General features: G+C 43.3%; 1 pseudogene; it reads right to left on the minus strand.

The window, feature by feature from the left end:
• LOC129525064 (NADH dehydrogenase [ubiquinone] 1 alpha subcomplex subunit 8-like) overlaps nt 1-20656 on the minus strand; it is a 145478-nt pseudogene that overhangs the window by 25056 nt on the left and 99766 nt on the right.

The raw sequence follows: 20656 nt of genomic DNA on the forward strand, positions 1-20656 counted from the left end.
TTAATATGGAGACCAGTATATTTGGTTTTAAAAATGGTACCTCCAAATATAATACTTAAAGAAAAGGGAAGCTGATACCCCATTTCTATGACATATGCCTAGAATTTTGGTGCTTTTGTTTCCCGCAAGAATGAAATGTTCTATTATTTTTTCATTTTCAGAATATATTCCTCTCATTAGAACCCCATATTATATGTATAACCCAAAAAGTGGAAACCATGTTCTTCCACCAGTGGCATCAGACCAAGAAAGCCTGCCTTTGAACCTTTAAAAGCCTGTCTCCAATCCTTAAACCCTTAATGGCTAGTGAACACAGCAATTCCCAATTAAGAGTCCTCAAATCTGATCTCAAAAATAACTGTCATGTTTTAGTAGAAGAGTGTACCTGAGACTTGGCCCTAGAAACATGTTTAAATGTCAACAATAACAGCAGATACCTGGAAACTTGTTCACTTGACCGGAGAATATGTCATTGTCGTGAAATGAAACTCCATGCCAGTAGATGTCACAAGGCAAGCGCCGGCCAAATGGGAACTAGAAGAGAAAAAATGTGACTCACAATAAGAATAAGAAGAGCAGCGACCACACTGAGTATCCATTATGTACAAATTCCTGGCACCCTGGTGTACTTACCATGGTTTAATCCTTATAATACGCATATGAGGTAAGTGATATTCTTTGCCATTTTACAGATGAGGAAACAGATTCAAACCGGTTTAATAACTTGTTCCAAGTGGTAGAGCTCTGATTACATGTGGCAGATACTACACTCCTGGCTTTGCAGGCACCATTTCACTTTAATCCTTATAACTACCCTATAAAGGATTACTCCCATTTTGCTGATTCAAAACTTGGGGCTGACAGAGGTAATTTAACATGCCCAAGGGTCACACAGAGCTGGTAAGGGGAGGAACCATGATTAGAGTCCAGGTCTATCCAAATTCCAAGCCCATACATCCCTTCCTCTGAAAATTACAACCCTCAACCGAGCCCAAAAGAATAAGCTTTCAGAGTCCCTCTTCCTTTATCTCTCTCTCTCTCTCTCTCTCTCACACACACACACACACACACACACACATACACACACACATATGCTCCATGAGGGTAAGATGAATCCCAGTGCCTGAAACAGTTCCCAAAACTCGTAAAGTCTTCCTGAATTAATAAATGAACAAATCAGGAGTGGTCATCTGACTCAAGATGAGATAACCAGATTCTCTCTTCCAGGAATCTGGAAATCAGAGATGCCAGGCAGCCTCTGCTGGCCCTTGAACTGGCAGGGATAAAAAGCCAGGGCAGGGCAGCTGTGCTTGGCTATGTGCACAGGAGCAGAGACAGCCAGTCTGCTGAGAGACAAGAAAGGAGCAGGTGTGGGAGGGAAAGCAGAGATGAGACAACATGGCCCTAGAAACTCAGACTGAGTGGCCTCAGACCTGCGTGAGCCTGTAAGATAGCCTTGTATCCTGAGAACACCTTTTTGGTCTTCTAAAATCTTGTTTGGCACAAGCTATAGAGTTTCAATTATTTGCAGCCAGAAAATTTCTCACCGAGACAAAAGGGCCTGTTCTTTCCACTACATCCTGCTGCTTCTCAAAGTTATCAACAAGCTCTGCATTTAATGAACGTATTTTTTAAATCTGTAACTCAGATGACCTTGTTAAAGGAGAAAAGGGAGGCCATGTTAGTTCATATTCAGAATTTGCTTGTTAAAAGTGCACACGAATAGATATGCCAACATATTAAATAAAAATCTTTTGATTTTCCCATTCTAGGACTATAGGTAATCAGAATTTTTATCTACTTCAAGTTGAGGGGCCAAGGTCCAATGGAAGAACATAGCCTTACTAATGAAATGGTGGTGACTCAATGCTTTCCATCCATTCCACATTAAAATGAAGCCAGCCTCAAGTCATTTAAATCAGTCACATTATTTCAAAGCCGTGCACAGTGAGGCATATGTTGTACACTCTACTCACATTAACAACTTCCATCTATAATTCACAGCATTTTGCTCATTTTCTTTTTATGCAATGGGCTGTAAGTTATTAATTCAGTACTCATAAATACAATGAGATACAACATATGTTATTTTCTTCTACCTGTTAAGTGCTAATATAGAGAAGGAGAAAATAACCAGAATTAAGCAGGCTATCCAAGCAAAGGGTAAAGTGGCTTTGCTTTGTTGCCCACAATGAGGAAAAAACACCTTGTCAGTGGGCAACCCAATGACTCTTATCTCCTTTTTCATCACTCTTCAATGCTTACCACCCTTATGAATACCAAATTGCCCCTCCTTTTAGAGGCACCTGTAGCTCATTCAGTTTTGAGAAACTACCATTTTTTAAAATGTGTCCATTCACTTAGTAATTATTATATGCCAGACTAGGTGCTAGGAATATGGGGGATATAATTTTCATTAAGTCCCAGGATTTCACAATCCTACCTCTTTTTAAGCTCCTTTAAAAACTGTCCACTTACACAGCTAACATCATACTCAATGGTAAAATACTAAAAGCTTTAAAGCTTTTCCTCCATGATCAGGAATAAGACAAAGATGCCCACTTTTATTTAACATCAACATAGTATTATAAATTCTAGCCAGAATAGGCAAGAGAAAGAAATAGAAGGTGTCCACATTAGAAAATAAGAAGCAAAATTATCTGTTTGTTGATGACATGATCCCATATGTAGAAAACTCTAATGATTCCACAGAAAAATATTGAAAGTAATAAACAAATTCAGCAAAGTTGCAGGATACAAAATCAACACATAAAAATCAACTGTGTTTCATACATGATAAGGAACAATCCAAAAAGGACATGTTTTTAAGAATTCCATTTATAATAGCATCAAAAAGAATAAAATACTTAGGAATTAACCAAAAAGGTGAAAGACTTGTACACTGAAAACTATAAAATATTTGTAAAAGAAATTAAAGAAGATATTAATACAAATAAACAGAAAGATATCCTATGCTCATAGACCGGAAGAGTTAATATTGTTAGGATGTCAATACTACCCAAAATGGTCTACAGATGCAATGCAGTCTCTATCAAAATCCCAATAACTTTTTTTCAAAATAAAAAATCCATCCTAAAATTCATATGGAATTACAAGGGACCCCAAATAGCAAAAACAATCTTGAAAAAAAAAAAAAAGAACCAAGCGGAGTTCTCATACTTCCTTTTTTTTTTTTTTTTTTTTTGAAACAAGAGTCTTCCTCCATCACCCAGGCTGGAGTGCAGTGGTACAATCTCAGCTCACTGCAACCTCTGCCTCCTGGATCAAGTGATTCTTTCTCTTCCGCCTCAGCCCCCCGAGTGGCTGGGATTACTGGCACATGCCAGCGCACCCAGCTAATTCTTGTATTTTTAGTAGAGGCTGGGTTTTGCCACGTTGGCCAGTCTGGTCTCAGGCCATCCACCTGCCTCGGCCTCCCCAAGTGCTGGGATTAAAGGCGTGAGTCACTGCGCCCAGGCTGGAGGTCTCACATTTCCTGATGCCAAAAACAAAGCTACAGTAATCAAATAGTGTATACAATAACAATGAGATACCACCAGACACCTATTACAATGGCCAAAGTCCAAAACACTGACACACCAAATGCTGGCAAGGATGTCGAGCAACAGGAACCCTCATTCCTTTCTGGTGGAAATGCAAAATGGTAAAGCCACTTTAGAAGGCAGTTTGGCAGTTTCTTACAAAACTAAACATACTCTTATTATATAATCCAGCAATTAGTTCTCCTTGGTATTTATCCAAATGGGTTGAAAAACTTATATCCACACAAAAATCTGCACATGAATGTTTATAGCAGCTGTATTCATAACTGCCAAAACTTGGAAGCAGCTGAGATGTCCTTCAGTAGGTGAGTCCTTCTGTAGGTGAGTAGATAAATAAACTACAGTATATCCAAACATTGAAATATTGTGCTAAAAAGAAATGAGCTGTCAAGCCACAAAAGACATGGAGGAATCTTAAATGCATATTACTAAATGGAATAAGTCAATCTGAAAAAGCTACATGCTGTATGATTCCAACTAAACTACATTCTGGAAAAGGCAAAACTACAGAGACAGTAAAAAGATCAGTATTTGCCAGGGGCCAGAGGGGAGGAAGAGATGAACAGGTGAAGTACAGAGGATTTTAGAGCAGTGAAAATACTCTGTGTGATACTATAATGGTAGATACATGTCATTATACGTTTTTCAAAACCCATAGAATAGCACCAAGAGTGAAGAGTAATGTAAACTATGGACTTTGGGTGATGAAGACATGTCAATGTAGTTTCATCAGTTGTAAAAAACACACCACTCTGATTCAGGATTTTGATGGTGGGGGAGGCCATCAATGCAGGTGGGGGAAAATCTCTGCACCATATGCTCAATTTTGCTGTGAACCAAAAATGCTTTAAAAATGAAAATAAAAACAAATGAAAAAAATCAGTGTGGTACTGGCATAAAGACAGATATAGAGGACAGTGGGATAGGATAGCTCAGAAATAAAGCCTCTCAGGTGTGATCAAATGATTCTCAACAAGGATGACAAGACTATTCAATAGAGAAAGGGCAGTCTTTTCAACAAGTGGTGCTGGGAAAACTGAATATCCGCGTGCAAAAAGAATGAAGTTGGACCTTTACCTTATACCATATACAAAAATTAACCCAAAATAGATCAAAGGCCTAATCATATGAGCCAAAACTATTAAATCCCCTAGAAGAAAATATAGGAGAAAACTTCATAACACTAGAAATATAGAAAACATAGGAGAAAAGCTTCATAACACTGCATTTGGCAATGATTTCTTGGATATGACAACGTAAGTACAGCCAACAAAAAACAAAATAGGTAAATCAAAGATAAAAATCAAAAACTTTTTTCATCAAAAGACACTATGAACAGAGTGAAAAGGTAACACACAGAATGGCAGAAAATATGTGAAAATCATATATTTGATAATAGATCAATAGTCAGAATATATTTTTTTCTTTTCTTTTTTTATTTTATTATTGTTATACTTTAAGTTTTAGGGTACATGTGCACAACGTGCAGGTTTGTTACATATGTATACATGTGCCATGTTGGTGTGCTGCACCCATTAACTCGTCATTTAGCATTAGGTATATCTCCTAATGCTATCCCTTCCCCCTCCCCTCACCCCACAACAGTCCCCGACGTGTGATGTTCCCCTTCCTGTGTCCATGTGTTCTCATTGTTCAATTCCCATCTATGAGTGAGAACATGCGGTGTTTGGTTTTTTGTCCTTGCGATAGTTTGCTGAGAATGATGGTTTCCAGCTTCATCCATGTCCCTGCAAAGGACATGAACTCATTCTTTTTTGTGGCTGCATAGTATTCCATGGTGTATATGTGCCACATTTTCTTAATCCAGTCTATCATTGTTGGACATTTGGGTTGGTTCCAAGTCTTTGCTATTGTGATTAGTGCCACAATAAACATACGTGTGCATGTGTCTTCATAGCAGCATGATTTATAATCCTTTGGGTATATACCCAGTAATGGGATGGCTGGGTCAAATGGTATTTCTAGTTCTAGATCCCTGAGGAATCGCCACACTGACTTCCACAATGGTTGAACTAGTTTACAGTCCCACCAACAGTGTAAAAGTGTTCCTATTTCTCCACATCCTCTCCAGCACCGGTTGTTTCCTGACTTTTTAATGATCGCCATTCTAACTGGTGTGAGATGGTATCTCATTGTGGTTTTGATTTGCATTTCTCTGATGGCCAGTGATGATGAGCAGAATATATTTTTAAACTCCTACAACTCAACAATGAAAAAACACTTACAAAATGGACAAAAGTCCTGAATAGACATTTCTCCTAAGATATACTAATGGCCAATGAGCATATGAAAAAATATTTAACATCATTAATCATTTAAAAAATTGCAAATCAAAATCATAAGAAACTGCTTCATACCCATTAGGATAACTATTATCAAAAACAGGCTGGGCGAGGTGGCACACAGCTGTAATCACAGCATTTTGGGAGGCTGACGCGGGAGGAGTTCAAGACCAGCCTGAGCAACGTAGCAGGGCCCCCATCTAACAAACAACAACAGCAAAATACCTGAAAAATTAGCTGGGCATGGTGGCATGCCTGTAGTCCCAACTACTCGGGAAGCTGAAGCAGGAGGATTGCTTGAACCCAGGTGTTTGAGGCTATAGTGAACTATGATTGCACCACTGCTCTCCAGCCTAGATGATAGAGACCCTAACTAAAAAAAAAGAAAAAAAAATCACAGGACCTAAGTGTTGACAAGTATATAGAGAAATTGGAACCCTTGCACATTAAGAATATAGAAAGCTGTGTAGTTTAAAAAAAAAATTACTGGCTGATCAATCTAGCAATTCCAGTTCCGGGTGTATCCCCAAAAAGAAATGAAAGCAGGCTGGGAGTGGTTCCTCACCCCTGTAATCCCAGCACTTTGGGAGGCCGAGGTGGGCAGATCACCTGAGGTCAGGAGTTCAAGATCAGCCTGGCCAACATGGCGAAACTCTGTCTCTACTACAAATACAAATATTAGCCGGGCATCGTGGTGCACCTGTAATCCCAGTTACTTGGGAGGCTGAGGCAGGAGAATCGCTTGAACCCAGGAAGCAGAGGTTGCAGTGAGCCAAGATCACACCACTGCACTCCAGCCTGGGCGACAGAGTGAGACTCCATCTCAAAAAAAAGAAAAGAAATGAAAGCAGAAACTCAAACAGATATTTATATACCAACATTCATAGGAGCATTATTCACAATAGCCAAAATGTAGAAAAAGCCCAGGTGTGCCCATTAGTGGATGAAGAAATAAACACAGTATGGTATATAAATACAATAGAAAATTATCCAGCCTTATAAAGGAAGGAAATTCTGCTACAACATGGATGTACCTTGAAGATGTGATGCTAAGTGAATGAGCCAGACACAAAAAGACAAATATCGTATGATTCTACTTATCTGAGGAACCTAGAGTAGTCAAATTCATAGAGGCAGAAAGTAGGATGGTGGTTGCCAGGGGCTGAAGGGAACAGAAATAGGGAGTCAGTGTTTAATGGGTACAGAGTGTCAGTTTGGGAAGATGAGAAAGTTCTGGAGATGCATGACGGTGATGGTCGGACAGCAGTGTGATTGTACTTAAAGCCACTGAACTGTACACCTAAAAATGGTTAAAATGGTAAATTTTATATCATGTATGTTTTACCACAATAAAAACAAAACACCATCTACTTAAGCCCCCTGATAGAGTTTGGATTTGTGTCCCCGCCCAAGTTTCATGTCGACTTGCAATCCCCAGTGTTGGAGAAGAGGCCTGGTGGGAGGTGATTGGATCATGGGGACAGACTTCCCTCTTGCTGCTCTCATGACAGTGAATTCTCACGAGATCTGGTTGTTTAAAAGTGTGTAGCACCTCCCCCTCTTCTCTCTCTTCCTCCTGCTCCAGCCATGTAAGACACCTCCTTCCTGTTTGCCTTCTTCCATGATTGTAAGTTTCCTGAGGCCTCCAGAGCCATTCTTCCTGTACAGCCTGCGAACCATGAGCCAATTAAACCTCTTTCCCTTATCAATTACCCAGTCTCAGGTAGTTCTTTATAGCAAGAACAGACTAATAAGCCCCCTGCAGCTGAGGGGCCATTTGTGGCTCTACTCTGAGCTGTCTGCAGCATAGAATGCTGTTCAGATTGTCATGGAGCATTGAAAGCTGACAAATGGTTCTCAGATCCCCATTCTCCATCTTTTTCCAGTCCTGACCATCCTCCCAGTTTCCCGGGTTCTAAATCTGGTAGTCATCTTTCCTTTTCTCTTCTTCAGACACTTTTGGAAAAAGCACTGGATTTGGGATCAGCAGACCTGAGAGTCCTAGACTTGTCTCTGGCACTCACTGTGAGATTGTAATTAAGCCTCTATCCTCAGAAGATAGAGATGAGGAAACGTGGCAAGATAGCGAGGAGAACCAACCAAGATATGGAAATGGAAGGGCTTAGTACATGCCACAGAACAACACAATCTGAGTTCCATCATTGATTCAGGTACTCATTAGGTGTTGATTAAGTACCTCCTATGCACCAAAGGGTCTCAGGAGCCAACAACACAATGGGAAATGTCTGCCTTCGGAGTATATGGTCCACGGGGGAGAAGATGATAAGCCAGATGGTGCTCAAAGGTATCACTATAAACCATGGTAGGGGCTGTGGAAGGAATCCCAGAGAGCAACGAGGGCACAGGAAGACCCAGTCACATCTGGGGAGCCTGAGAAGGCCACCCCGCGTCAGGTGACCACCTGTCCATTTGTCCAGAAGGTTCCAGCGTATGCCTGTTGTCCTGGTGTTATTATCCATAACACCCATTGCACTTTCAAATGTATCCCAGTTTGGGTAATAAATAAAATGGTCAACCTTTTCCTGAGGATGGGCAATTTGAGCTGAGATTGGAAGGAAGAATGGGAGTTGACTAGGAGATGAGGGAAGAAGGGTGTTCAGACAGAAAATAAATGTGTAAAAGCACAGAGGTAGGACTGTCATTGGCTCAAGGCAAAGCCTGATGGAGGGTCAGGGTGGCTGCAGCAGAGAGGACAAGAGGAAAGTGGTGGAGATGAGACTTCAGCAGGGGGCAGCTCAGGTAGGGCTGCACCCTGTGCTGGAGCATGCCCCCGCCCCCTCTCCAAGGAAGAGAATGAACCCAGCAAGCCAGCTGGGAAAGAGAGACCACAGAGAGAGAGAGCACATGTTGTAAAAGCAAGGGAAAAGTGTTTCAAGACTAAAGGAGTGGTGGGAAGCTGAGAGGTCAGACAAGATGAACATTAAAAACTGCTCATTTGATATAACGCCACAGAGAGCTTTGGAACCACTCCAGTTCACACCATCACCTTCCTGATTCCCTTACAATGCTTAGGATGTGCCTGTGCTGTTCTTTAGTTATTTCATGTGTAATCCTTATCTCCCTCATTAACACTATGCACTTCTAGGGCTAGGGACAATTTGATATGCATGTCTCAGGTCTCCAGTGGGGTGTAACCAGGTATCTGGCAGGTCCCAGGCCCACAGGAAAATTAGAAGCCATAATCCTGAGAATCACCCATGTCACCTCCCTCCTCAACATCCACTGGGCAGCAAGCCCTGTGGCTGATCTCCTAGCTTATTTTTAATTTCCTCTCCTTCCTGAATCCCCACTGCCTCTGCCTTACTTCACGGCCTCATCTCTCACCAGCCTCCTCCCCCATCTCCCTTCCTCCAGGGTCTCCTCTTTAGTTTACCTGACACACAGCAGGATGAGAGACTTTTATTTTCATTATTTTTATTTTTATTTTTTCAGAGATGGGGTCTCACTCTGTCAGCCAGCCTGGGTGCAGTGGTGTGATAATAGCTCACTGCAGCTTCAAACTCCTAGCCTCAAGTGATCCTCCTGCATCAGCCTCCCTAGTAGCTGGAACTATAAGTACATGGCACAGCACCTGACTATATCTTTTACTTTTTGTAGAGTCAGAGTTGCGCTATGTTGCCCAGGCTGGTCTCAAACTCCTGGCCTCAAGCAGTTTTACCATCTTGGCTTTCCAAAGTGCTGGGATTATAGATGTGAGGCACTGAATCCAGCCCAGATTTTTATTTTTAAACACAGCTCTGACCATATCGCTCCTTTGCTACAACTCTTCAATGCCTCCCCGTGGACCGACCACAGGATCAAGGCTAAGCTCCAAGCCTCATCTGAAAGACACTTCACAGACTCCCCTCTGCCAACCTGCCCACCTCAAGTTGGGCCACTTAACTCTTGGGCACTTGCACTGTCACTGTGACTACTTTCGATCTTTTAAGGATACAGCACTTTATTATTTGGTGGCCTGGGTTTCTTCATGTCCTTCCGCCTGGGATCTTCTGACTGGGCTTGCCCATCCACTCCCCCTCCATGATGATGATCTCTCAGCTCTCTTTGTCTGTGGCCTCTGTCGCTACACCCATCACAGGCCATTCTGCAACATCTTGTCTGTACATCTGTCCACCTGGCCACTTTGCAAACTCCTTAAGCACAAGGAAAGCCCATGATCATCAGTGTATCCCTAACACCAAGTCTTCAGCACCCTGTAGGCTTTGTTTTTAACCTTTCTGAGGTCATAAATTCCTTTGAGATTCTTGCCAGAAAAAAAAAAATGCATGCACATGCACAAAATCTTCCACATGAGCTTAGGAGATTCAAAGACTCCCTACAGCCCCTAGTTGTTCTCAGATACCAGTGTTAGCAATGCCTGCAGTAATGTTTCATGAATAAATGAACTCACAAAGAGCAGCCACTCAAATACATGTCATCATCATCACCACTAACATTAGCATTTAGGTAATGCTTGTTCCTATGTCTATGTGTTAAACACTTTACATGTATTACCTTATTTAATCCACAAACATGATAAAAGTGCTATTAACCCTATAATAAAGATTATGATATAGGTGTTACTATTAACCCTATTTGCAAATGAGGGCACCAAGTGCTAGGAGAGTAAATAACTTTCCCAAGGTCACAGAGGTATTATATTAAGGGCAGAGGCAGGATCAAATCCAGGTCTGCGCAGTTTCCAGGCCCATGCACTTAAGCACTACAGATGTCTTTTTGGAGACTGCTATAGTCTTATTTACTAGTCACGCATGAATAACTGTAACCCTCACCCTACATGCTACCATCTTTGTCACAAAGAAAGTTCCTCCCCCAGAGTATACACCTGGATGGACCCGAAATCTTTTCCCTCTTGACCAGAAGAACTAAAAACAAACTTGCAAAATAGTCACGTTCAAACGAGAACTGAGGCTGTTAAATGTTCTTTGAGCAAATCTGTGTTTAAGGAATTGATGTTCGGGTCCCTCTTCTAATGGCCCAAAGAGAAAATTCAAGTCCCCCTGGGGACTTTGCAAAATGAAATTTCACAGTGAATGCTGATGAAAGCACTGTTCACATTTCTGTACTTTGTGAATGATCTTCTTCATAAAGCTTCTCTATGAACAGAAAGCATTTCAACTGACTGAGGATAAAGGTGGCAAATAAGCTTTGATATAAGCAAGTCTGTGTGCAATGCATCTGTAGGGGGGAAATGGTCCAAATGGCTGCTCTAAGATGAGGGGTCCAAAGTACTCAAAGGAAACACAGGGAAGGTGCTGTCATGGCTAAGGTACCAAGCGTGGACCAGCGAGACCCCAGCTCAAGCCCCAACCCACCACACCCCACTCAGAGACTCCAACAGTGACTTTGCTTCCGCAGCTCAGCTACAACTGAGAAAAACAATAGTAATAAAACCTGTCCACCTCCCAGGGCTGTTAGGTGGACTGCGATAACACATGGGAAAGCATTTTGTAAACAGTACATTGCTGTAATATGAGACAAGTTATTATTTTTAATGTCCAAGGAAATCACCTCAACAAGTAACTTCAATTTAAAAAGACGCCAACCAAATATCGCGTGTCATTAGGACAGCTCTTGAGTAAGGACACTGCGGTGTGCGTGCACTTGGGAAACCTTCCATGATGCCTTCAGGCAGGTTAATAGAGTTCTCTCCAATGTTCCCCTAGCATTCTGTTGGTGCCAGTAATATAGCCACTGTCTTACGGGGCATTAATGTTTACATGACGGCCTCCCTCACCTGACAGGATGCTTCAGGGGAGAGACATTTTATTCTTCTTTTTATCCTCTCCCCTACCTGTGGTCTGCAGCCTCCAAGATGGTCCCCAGTGATCCCTGCCTCCTGGAATTCAATCCCTTGTGTGTCCTCTCCCACATTGTCACAGGCTTGGTCTAGATGACCAATGGCATACAGCAGAAGTGATAAGCCATCACTTCTGATATTTAGGATATTTTTATAAAAAGACTACGGTGTCTGCCTTAGTCTCCTCACTCCCCCTTTGCTTTGGGAATGCCTAGGGAGACACCCACGTGGTAAGCAACCGAAGTCACCTGCCATCAGCCATGTGAGTGAGCTTGGAAGTGGATCCGTCAGCCACAGTCAAGTACTCAGGGTCTGCGGCTCTGCCCAACAGCTTGACTGTAGCCTCATGAAAAAGCCTAAGCCAGAACCACCCAGCTAAGTCACACTCAGATTCCTAACCCTCAAAAATGGTGTAAGATCATGGATGTTTTTGTTTTAAGCTGCTTAGTTTTGGGGAAATTTGTTACACAGCAATAGATAATGAATGCACCATTTCAGTTTCAGAGCAAGGTCCCAGAGAAAGAACATGTTCTGAGAATGCAGGAATTTAAGATTAATATATCCTTATAATATAATGAATATAGTAATTACTATTGAGTACTTAACAATGTGCCAGGTATCTTACATAAATGCCTCCATTTTGCAGATAAAGAAATATAATCCCATTGCTAATAAGTGACAAACCCAGAATTTGAAGCCATGTTGGTTTATCTCCAAAGACTGCACTCCTTCAATTCGACTAAGGGGGATGGATGGATGGATGGATGAAATGAGCACATACAGCAGAGATTTGTGACAAACACTTCAAAGAAGATATCATAAATTTCTTTAACATACCCTGCAGTTTCTGCCTTGACATCCATTTTGTGGTCTAGCATAAGTTATTTGAAACCCAGTCATACCACATCGCCTTTGGCCTAGTTAAAACTTTTCCTCCCATGTGGTTGTTTGTGATACTGCCTGCTTGTTGCTCATCCCACGGACCCAAAACCCAACACACCCACAGCTGCTGACCACAACAAAACCTAATCACCAACACCAGAGTCTGTCTGTCTCTCTTCTCTCTCTCTTTCTCTCTCTCTGTGTCTCTCTCTTGCTCACTCACTCGCTCTCACTTCCCACTCGCTGGTTGAGCTCTCTGTCCCCTCCAGACTTCCAGAGAGTCCCCAGTCAATGCCCCTAAACTCTCTGGATCCTCTGAGTAATAAATTTCTTCTGTTTCACCTCCTCATTGTGTCTCATCTGACACACACCCAAACCTAACTTTCCCCTTGGTCAGGGCTCTCCTGGAGACTGGCTATCTTGGCCTGTGGCCATGCTCAACAGAGAGACCTCGAGACCAAATTAGAAAGAACCCATAACAATAAAAATCATAAAAGAAAAAACATAGCACAGAAAAGTCCAGAAGAGGCCAATTAAGACAAAGAAAGAACTAAGCAACTGCCCTTCAAGAGTGGACAAAAAAAAACTATCACTCTTCCTCAACTGAGAAAAAAAGCAGACTAAGAAAATACTGGTGGAAATTGATGAAATCCTGAAGGGTGTGACCAGATGGAACACAGTTCTATCTGCCAAATGTGAGCACATCAAAAGAAGGCATGTCCCTTTCAGGCCTGAAAGAGGGAGGCCCGCTCACTTCTCTGCCTTGCTGCTCACATCTCAGTGAACAGCATTGCTCCCCAGGCAGAGGAGAAATTCCACCCCAACTGAGGGGCTCAGGAAGATTCCAGGCTCACTCTTGCCTATGGAAAATGGAGCTGGTGAGAAAAGGTTTCCCCATGCCAGCGAGGGACCAGACAGCTTCCCGACTGCAGTGTCTTTGGATGGGGCTGGTGGGGAAGCCCACCTGTGGGAGCAACTCCAAGCCTGTTTCCTCAATGGGAACAATAATGTCGACTTGATTGGGTTATTACAAGGATTAATAGTATGTTTGGACCACCTAGCACGGGGCCTGGCACACAATGCTTGATGCATAGCAGGTGTTCAAAAAATGCTGGTTTCTTCTTCTCTTCCATTCTTTCCTATCATTCTTCACCTCATACTTATTGACTGATAAGATTTTTAAAAACTCTTCCTTCATCCATCTTTCTGTTACCCAAAAGAGCTAGGAGATGGGGGTGTTTTGCAGGACTAGCCTAAGTTTAAATGTGCACATGGTACAATCAGGGTATTAAAGCCATGTGAGTCTTCATGGGTAGGCACGTAACCTCTGGAGAAAGCCCACAAGTGCAGAAAGGCTCCTTCCCTCGAGTTCAGGAACTTGGATTCAAATCTCAGCCCTGCCAACTATTAAGGGCCTGGGTTTCATCATCTGAGAAAGATGAGTAGCAGAGCCTCCCTCACAGGGGATGTTGTAAAGGTGAAAACAACCGCATAGGTGAAAGTATGTTTGTGAATGGCCTGGCAGACAGTAGGAGTCAAATTAGTCCAATTAGAGAATATTGAGAGCAAGCCTCCTGGATTATTCACCTAATTAAGTCCCTTGGTGAGAAAGGCAGAGAGGAAGAGTCCCCAGACATGCCTGCTGGCAGAGAAAGCAGAAGCTGGCCCTCCACAAACCCACCTCAGGAAACACAGTCCATCAAGCATGGCTCTGGTCCACCAGGAATCCAGGAGCTGGGTCGGGGTAGAGGCAGATGTGTCGACAGATCTGCAAATGCACTCTGCGTGTCAAAGTGCTGTGTGAGAGCCCAGAGGGAGGAGCAGTGGTTTCTGGTCTAGATGAGAAAAGCTTAACCAAGGAGGGGCCACTGGAGCGGGGCGTGAAGTAGGCCTTCGCAAAGGAAGAGACAAAGGGAAATCAGGCAGAGGACTATAGGACAGCAGAGACGTCCCACGTGCCTGGAGCCTGGGGGGCAGGGGAACAGCCAAAGTTGGAGAGGTCCACGCAGCCCACACAGCCCACACAGATCACGGTAGGCTCACAGGGCAAGCTGCGGAGCTGGAGCTTGACTCTGCAGGTGGAGGAAGTGCCCAAGCAGGGCTGTGTCAGACCAGGGCAGAATGGAGAGTGGATGAGGAGTAGAGAGAGACTGAGAGCAGCCAGGACCATAAGGAAGCGGACCTAGGCTGGGAGAAAGGGGAGGGAGCATGGGTGGGGACTGGGCCCAGAAAAAAGTATGCGCAGGGAGCAGGGCTGGGGGAAGGCGTGGGAGAGTAAAGGCAGTCATGGCTCCGCGTGCAAGGACTGCTCTGACAGTTCACACACTTCACAGTGCCCTTCCCTACTGCCCGTGGGCTACCTTCCTGTCTCACCTCCGCCAGGTTCCTAGTCGTTTGGGAATCTGAAGGGAGAGGCTCCCACGGAGATAACTAGCGCTCTGAAGAGCCTTCCCATGTAATAAAGGCGCCATCTGGCTCCAGTGGGTTTCCCGGGAACACAATAATTACTCATCCTCTAATAGAGCCAATAAATATAGCAAGAGGATAAGTAATTAACAACCTTTTGCTGGAAAGTAGCAATTCTTGTGGTCTATGAAGTTTCCTTTTCCTGTTCACTTCTTCTTCATTATTGCAAATATGATACCCCGGGTAAGCGTGCCATTCATCCTTCACTGAGTTAATCACCAAAGCATGTTGTATTTTTTATTAAATCCATTCATTATAATTGACTCATATGAATGGAAGCTGGAAGAGCGGTGGTGAGGCCCATCGTCCGCCTTGCTTCCGCTTGTGATTGCAATACTTTTAATGAGATCAAAATTGTTACCAAACAATTTAACAATGGGGAGGAAAAAAACCCATTAGTAGGAGGGGAAGATAACCTTGCCCCTTTCATAATTTCAGCGTACCATAGCAATCTCCTCCAGTTATTTATTCTGCTATCTAATTTCCCACCCATAAAGAATCTTTATTAGTAGTAATTATATTATTAGGCAACAGAAAAAGAAAAACTTCACAAACTTCTAAAGCGATTTACCTCTTGGCTTGCAGTTTTAATTAAAATTCCAGTTTATTTAGCAAATAGCTCTGAAAAGATTAGATACCAATTTAGCACTATGTTCTCTTTCCACTTTCCAATTCATGAGGGTGATACAAACAACAAAATAATCTCTTTAAATGACTCTTACTCCATTCCATCATAATTCAGCCCATGGAAAAGAGCTCCAATATCAATTATAAATTATAAATGAACTCCATTATACCCTGCAAATTATCAACAGTAATCTCCCAGTTCTCTACTTTCTCACAGTTGGTAAATTACATCAATTCACCACTAGGCCTCAAATTACCTAGACTCTTCCACATCAAAACTTTAAATGGTTTATTAACTGAAATGGAAACAACGCAAATCAGGTTTCCGTTTCAGCAACACTTACCTCCCACCCAGGATATCAGACAACTTTATCCAAAGTCGCACCTGACTTCTCTTAGGGCGGCTATTCCCCAGCTATCCAGGAACCCAGTCCAATTCAGTACTTTCCCCAATAAAAAGTCCCACCAGAGCATTGGTCTAAAGGCACCACGGTGTTGTCAGTCCATAAATTCATTTATTCAACACATAAGCTAGTCATGCCTTTGAGCCAGGCAGTATGCTCGGGGAATGCTCAGACATTCCACACACAGGAGCAGAGGGTTAGTGGTGACAGGCAAAGCTGAAGGGGGGATGTATCAGTCTGGGTTCTCTAGAAAGACAGGACTAATAGGATAGATAGATAGATAGATAAAGGGGAGTTTATTAAGTATTAACTCACATGATCACAAGGTCCCACAATAGTCTATCTGCAAGCTGAGGAGCAAGGAAGCCAGACCGAATCCCAAAGCTGAAGAACTTGGAATCCAATGTTCAAAGGCAGGAAGCATCCAGCATGGGAGAAAGATGTGGGCTGGGAGGCTAAGCCATTCCAGGATTTTCACATCTTTCTGCCTGCTTTATATTCTAGATGCCCTGGCAGCTGATTAGATGGTGCCCACTCAGATTACGAGTGGGTCTGCCCTTCCCAGCCCACTGACTCAAATGTTAATCTCCTTTGGCAACACGCTCACAGACACACCCAGAATCAATACTTTGCATCCTTCAGTGCAATCAAGTTGACACTCAGTATTAACCATCACAGGGGAACATAGGAAGATGAATGAACCAGTGGACCAGTCAGATAAATAAGGCCTGCAGTCACCATCTAAGCCAAGCTTTTTACCTATGCTGTCAAATTTCCAGTCAGAGCTCCACACCACCTTGTAAATAGCCATCATATCCTCATTTCACAGAAGGAGCAACCAAGGCTCGGAAAGGTTGAAGCCATTTGAACTGACTCTTGATGAAAAAAAGGGAAGTTACCAAAAGACTGGGAGGGAGGGTGTTCCCTCAGGAGGAAGCAAACCGCATGGGCAAAGACTGAGCAGCGAGAAGCCAGGAGCCCAAGCTGCTGGTCCTGTGTGTGGCCACTAACTTGCGGAGCTGCCTCGGGCATTCACAGACCTCTTCAAGCCTATTTCCCCATTTGCCATACGCAGGATATCCCCCATTCTGCAAATCTGCAAGGGGCTGCTCTTCTTTTCCAGCAATCGACAATGACTTGTGCTGAGCCTGATGTATCCACTGCTGCCAAAATAACGTACCCAAGGGAGAGAGAAGAGGTCTCCTAGAGGACTAACTAAAGGTGACTGGGCTCTGCCCCCTCCAAATTCATTTGCTCCTCCTGATCCCAAAACCCAGCCTGAAATTCCCAGAGATGTGCCACTGCCACAAGAGACTCCAGTCATACAATCACATATTAACAAAAATTAATATTGCACCAATAATTTCTGTAATAATAATGAAAATGGTAGCTAATATTTATGTGCTGTGTATATTACACGTGCTATCTCAATTCACTCTCACAACAACACTACGAAATAGGTAGATATATTATTTTCACTTTACCTAAGTGAAAAACCTAAACTCAGAGCAATTAAATAACTGGTTTATTTAACCCTCTGGTACTGCATCCAGTAAGTGGTAGAACAAGGACTAGAACCCAGCCTCATTAAATCCTTAGGCCCCATGGAACTGAGCCTAGGAGAAATGGATGAGATTCCTTTAACTGTCATAGAACTGCGGTGATGATGGGGTGTGTACTGAGTTCCTAGGCCCATTCTTGGGAGAAGAGTCAGGGGGGGGACCTGGCCCCACCTAGGAGCTCTCCAGAGTGCTGAACAGACTGCCACAGCATTCCCACTCAAAGCACTGCATCTTCCACCTGGGTGTCCATGCCTATGTCAAGCCTCACCTCCTGATATCAGTGACCAACAGAACCGCTAATGCAATAGTGTTGGGAATGGGAGTATAAACGGGAGAAAAAATTAACTTTTAGAAGAACTGAGCTAGAGGGGATAACAGGACATCAATCAGAGGTATCCCACAGGAACTGGAAATTCAGGAATGGGAGTAGAGAGAAGCCAAGGCAAGAAGGGCACGTGTCTGCTTCACAGAGGAATCATAGAGGAAAGAAGTGCTGAATGGGTGGATGTGTTCTTGGAGTGATTGCTGAGAAACAGCAAAGCCAGAGGTGGGAAGGGAAGGAGACTCCTTTCAGCTGCCCTAGACAGTGGGCACCAAGAACAAATATTGCATTAAACCCCACTATTGTATTAAAGGTGTTCAGGGAGGATGGCATTTTACTGCCTGTAGATTTAAATCGGTGAATAAACTCCCACTACCACTCCTAAACCTCCAGTAAGAAAGAACAAGAAATGACAAAGTGTTCCAGGGAAAAATAGAAAATAGAAAGTGATCTGCTGTAAGGTGACACGATTCAAGCTCAAATCCACATTTTTTTTTTTTTTAACTGAATCTCACTCTGTCACCCATGCTGGAGTGCACTGGAACAATCTCAGCTCACTGCAACCTCCAGCTCCCGGGTTCAAGCAATTCTCCTGCCTCAGCCTTCGGAGTCAGTAACTGGGATTACAGGCACCCACCACTACACCTGGCTAATTTTCATATTTTTGGTAGAGATGGGGTTTCGCCATGTTGGCCGGGGTGGTCTCCAACTCCTGGCCTCAAGTGATCCGCCTGCCTCAACCTCCCAAATTGCTGGGATTACAGGTGTAAGCCACTGCACCCCGCCAATCATATCCACTTTTAATTGAAGTAAAAACATCTTAAAATTTTGAGAAGTCACTTGGAAAGCCCTGAGCTTCTCTTTGGCCTTGAGACCACAGAACCAAAAGGCTTACATAAAGGGATATTTATAAACACACCTCTCCCTCTGGTGGTAACAGAGGTATTTAAAAAGCACATTTATTCTCTGGCTCCATCCCCACCTCCACCCTCCTACAGATCTTACATAAAAATAGTTATGCCCTTTTATGAACTTAGTCTCTCATTCAAGCCCACTTTATTATGCATCAACTCAGTGTCAGGCACTGAGGGGTTCAGAAAAGAATAAGGCTCAGTCCCTGTCTTCAGGATGGACTTGTAAACAAATGATAATGCAAATTCACCCACGTCCTAGCAGGTCAGGGCCAAAGGGCTACAGGAGCATGAAGCAGAGCATGAGTTATTCTGCTGGAAGGAAAGGTGTGGTTTGGAAGAAATGTCAAAGGTGAGGTAGAATTTGCCAAGTCTAGAAGCCAGGAAAGTGGTGTGGGCACGGGACCATGAGGAGCATGATCATAGGTTTCCTCGAGGCAGGAACACCTTCATGATTTCCATACTGCTGGTGCCTAGCCCAGTGCCTGGGAGGGAGTAGGCGTGAAACAGATGCTAGAGGAATTAATGGCATGTAGCTCCATGTGGAGGGAGGAAAGCCTGCCCACGGGGCTTTGCAACAGACAGGGAACTCAGTGGAGACAGAATCCATAAGCCTCAAGACCAATTTTAATGTGAAACTGCTCAAGCCTACAGCTGTCATGTTCAGATTTGGTCCTTCATTTCTCCAGGCAAGGATTTAACAATAACGTTCATGTCCACCTCACCACAGGGGAAAGGAAATATATGACTACAGTGGGGTCTAATTTCAAGAGGGATGGGCCAGCTCCCAGCTGCAAGAGGGAGAGTCCACTCTGCTGTTTAGAATTTTAAAAGGTATCATCAGCAATAACTGATCAAATATGATGGGAGAGGGGACTAGCGCGTATGGGCACCTTTATCAAATTTTGGAGCCTCCTTTTGTTTCTGATGTTGAGCTATAAGTTCCAAATCTTCTCATTTTTCACAGCTCAACACAGCTAATAGCTGTGGCCAAATCCAGTGCTTTCACTAGCTCCTTGAGATGAGAGCTGTTACTCCTCTACTAAGTATTTAAGCAATACCTTTTAATTTACTTAATGAACTCAGAACAAACTGATTGATGGCCCAGCTCAGTGGGCAATGACAGCTGGCATTTCCCTGGTGACCAGATAATGAGGCAGTTGCATTAAGTGTGTGTCACCCTGATCAGCTGGCGTGGTCTATTAAGGCAGAGCTAGGCCACGTATGGCTTTCAGTCAGCATCCACAGCCTGCAGGTCCTTAAGCACTCTGGGACTGGCTCACACACCTCTGCATTTCCATGCTGTGATAAATCTGATGCTTTCTCGGTGCACCTTGAAGAAACCAAGCCAGTCAACTTAGCTTTGGAAAAGCCTGTGTCCTGTTGCAAATAATGATTAATAGAAACATTGCGGGATCACGACTCAGGAAACTGAGATTCCAGTCCTAATTAATTCATTCATCCACTTGACAAACATTAATCGAATGCCTATCACGTGCTAGCTACTGGGCTAAGTGCTGGGATATAAAATAAAATCACTATTGCCATGTTTGCTGAGCATTTACTATGTGCCAGGCATGGCTCTAAGCACTTTCAATGTATGAAGTTACTTAAAACTCCTAACAACCCTACAGGTAAGCGCTATTATCATACCCATTTAACAGATGAGGAAACTGAGGCACAGAGACATCAAGTAACTTGCCTCAGTTTTCAACCTCATAAGTGGCAGAGCCAGGAACAAACCCAGCCAAAATGACTCTAGAGATGAATGAGATGCAGCTCTAGCCCTAGAGAA

This window comes from Gorilla gorilla, chromosome 8 (genome assembly GCF_029281585.2).
Source record: "Gorilla gorilla gorilla isolate KB3781 chromosome 8, NHGRI_mGorGor1-v2.1_pri, whole genome shotgun sequence".
In the NCBI taxonomy this organism is placed as follows: Eukaryota; Metazoa; Chordata; class Mammalia; order Primates; family Hominidae; genus Gorilla; species Gorilla gorilla.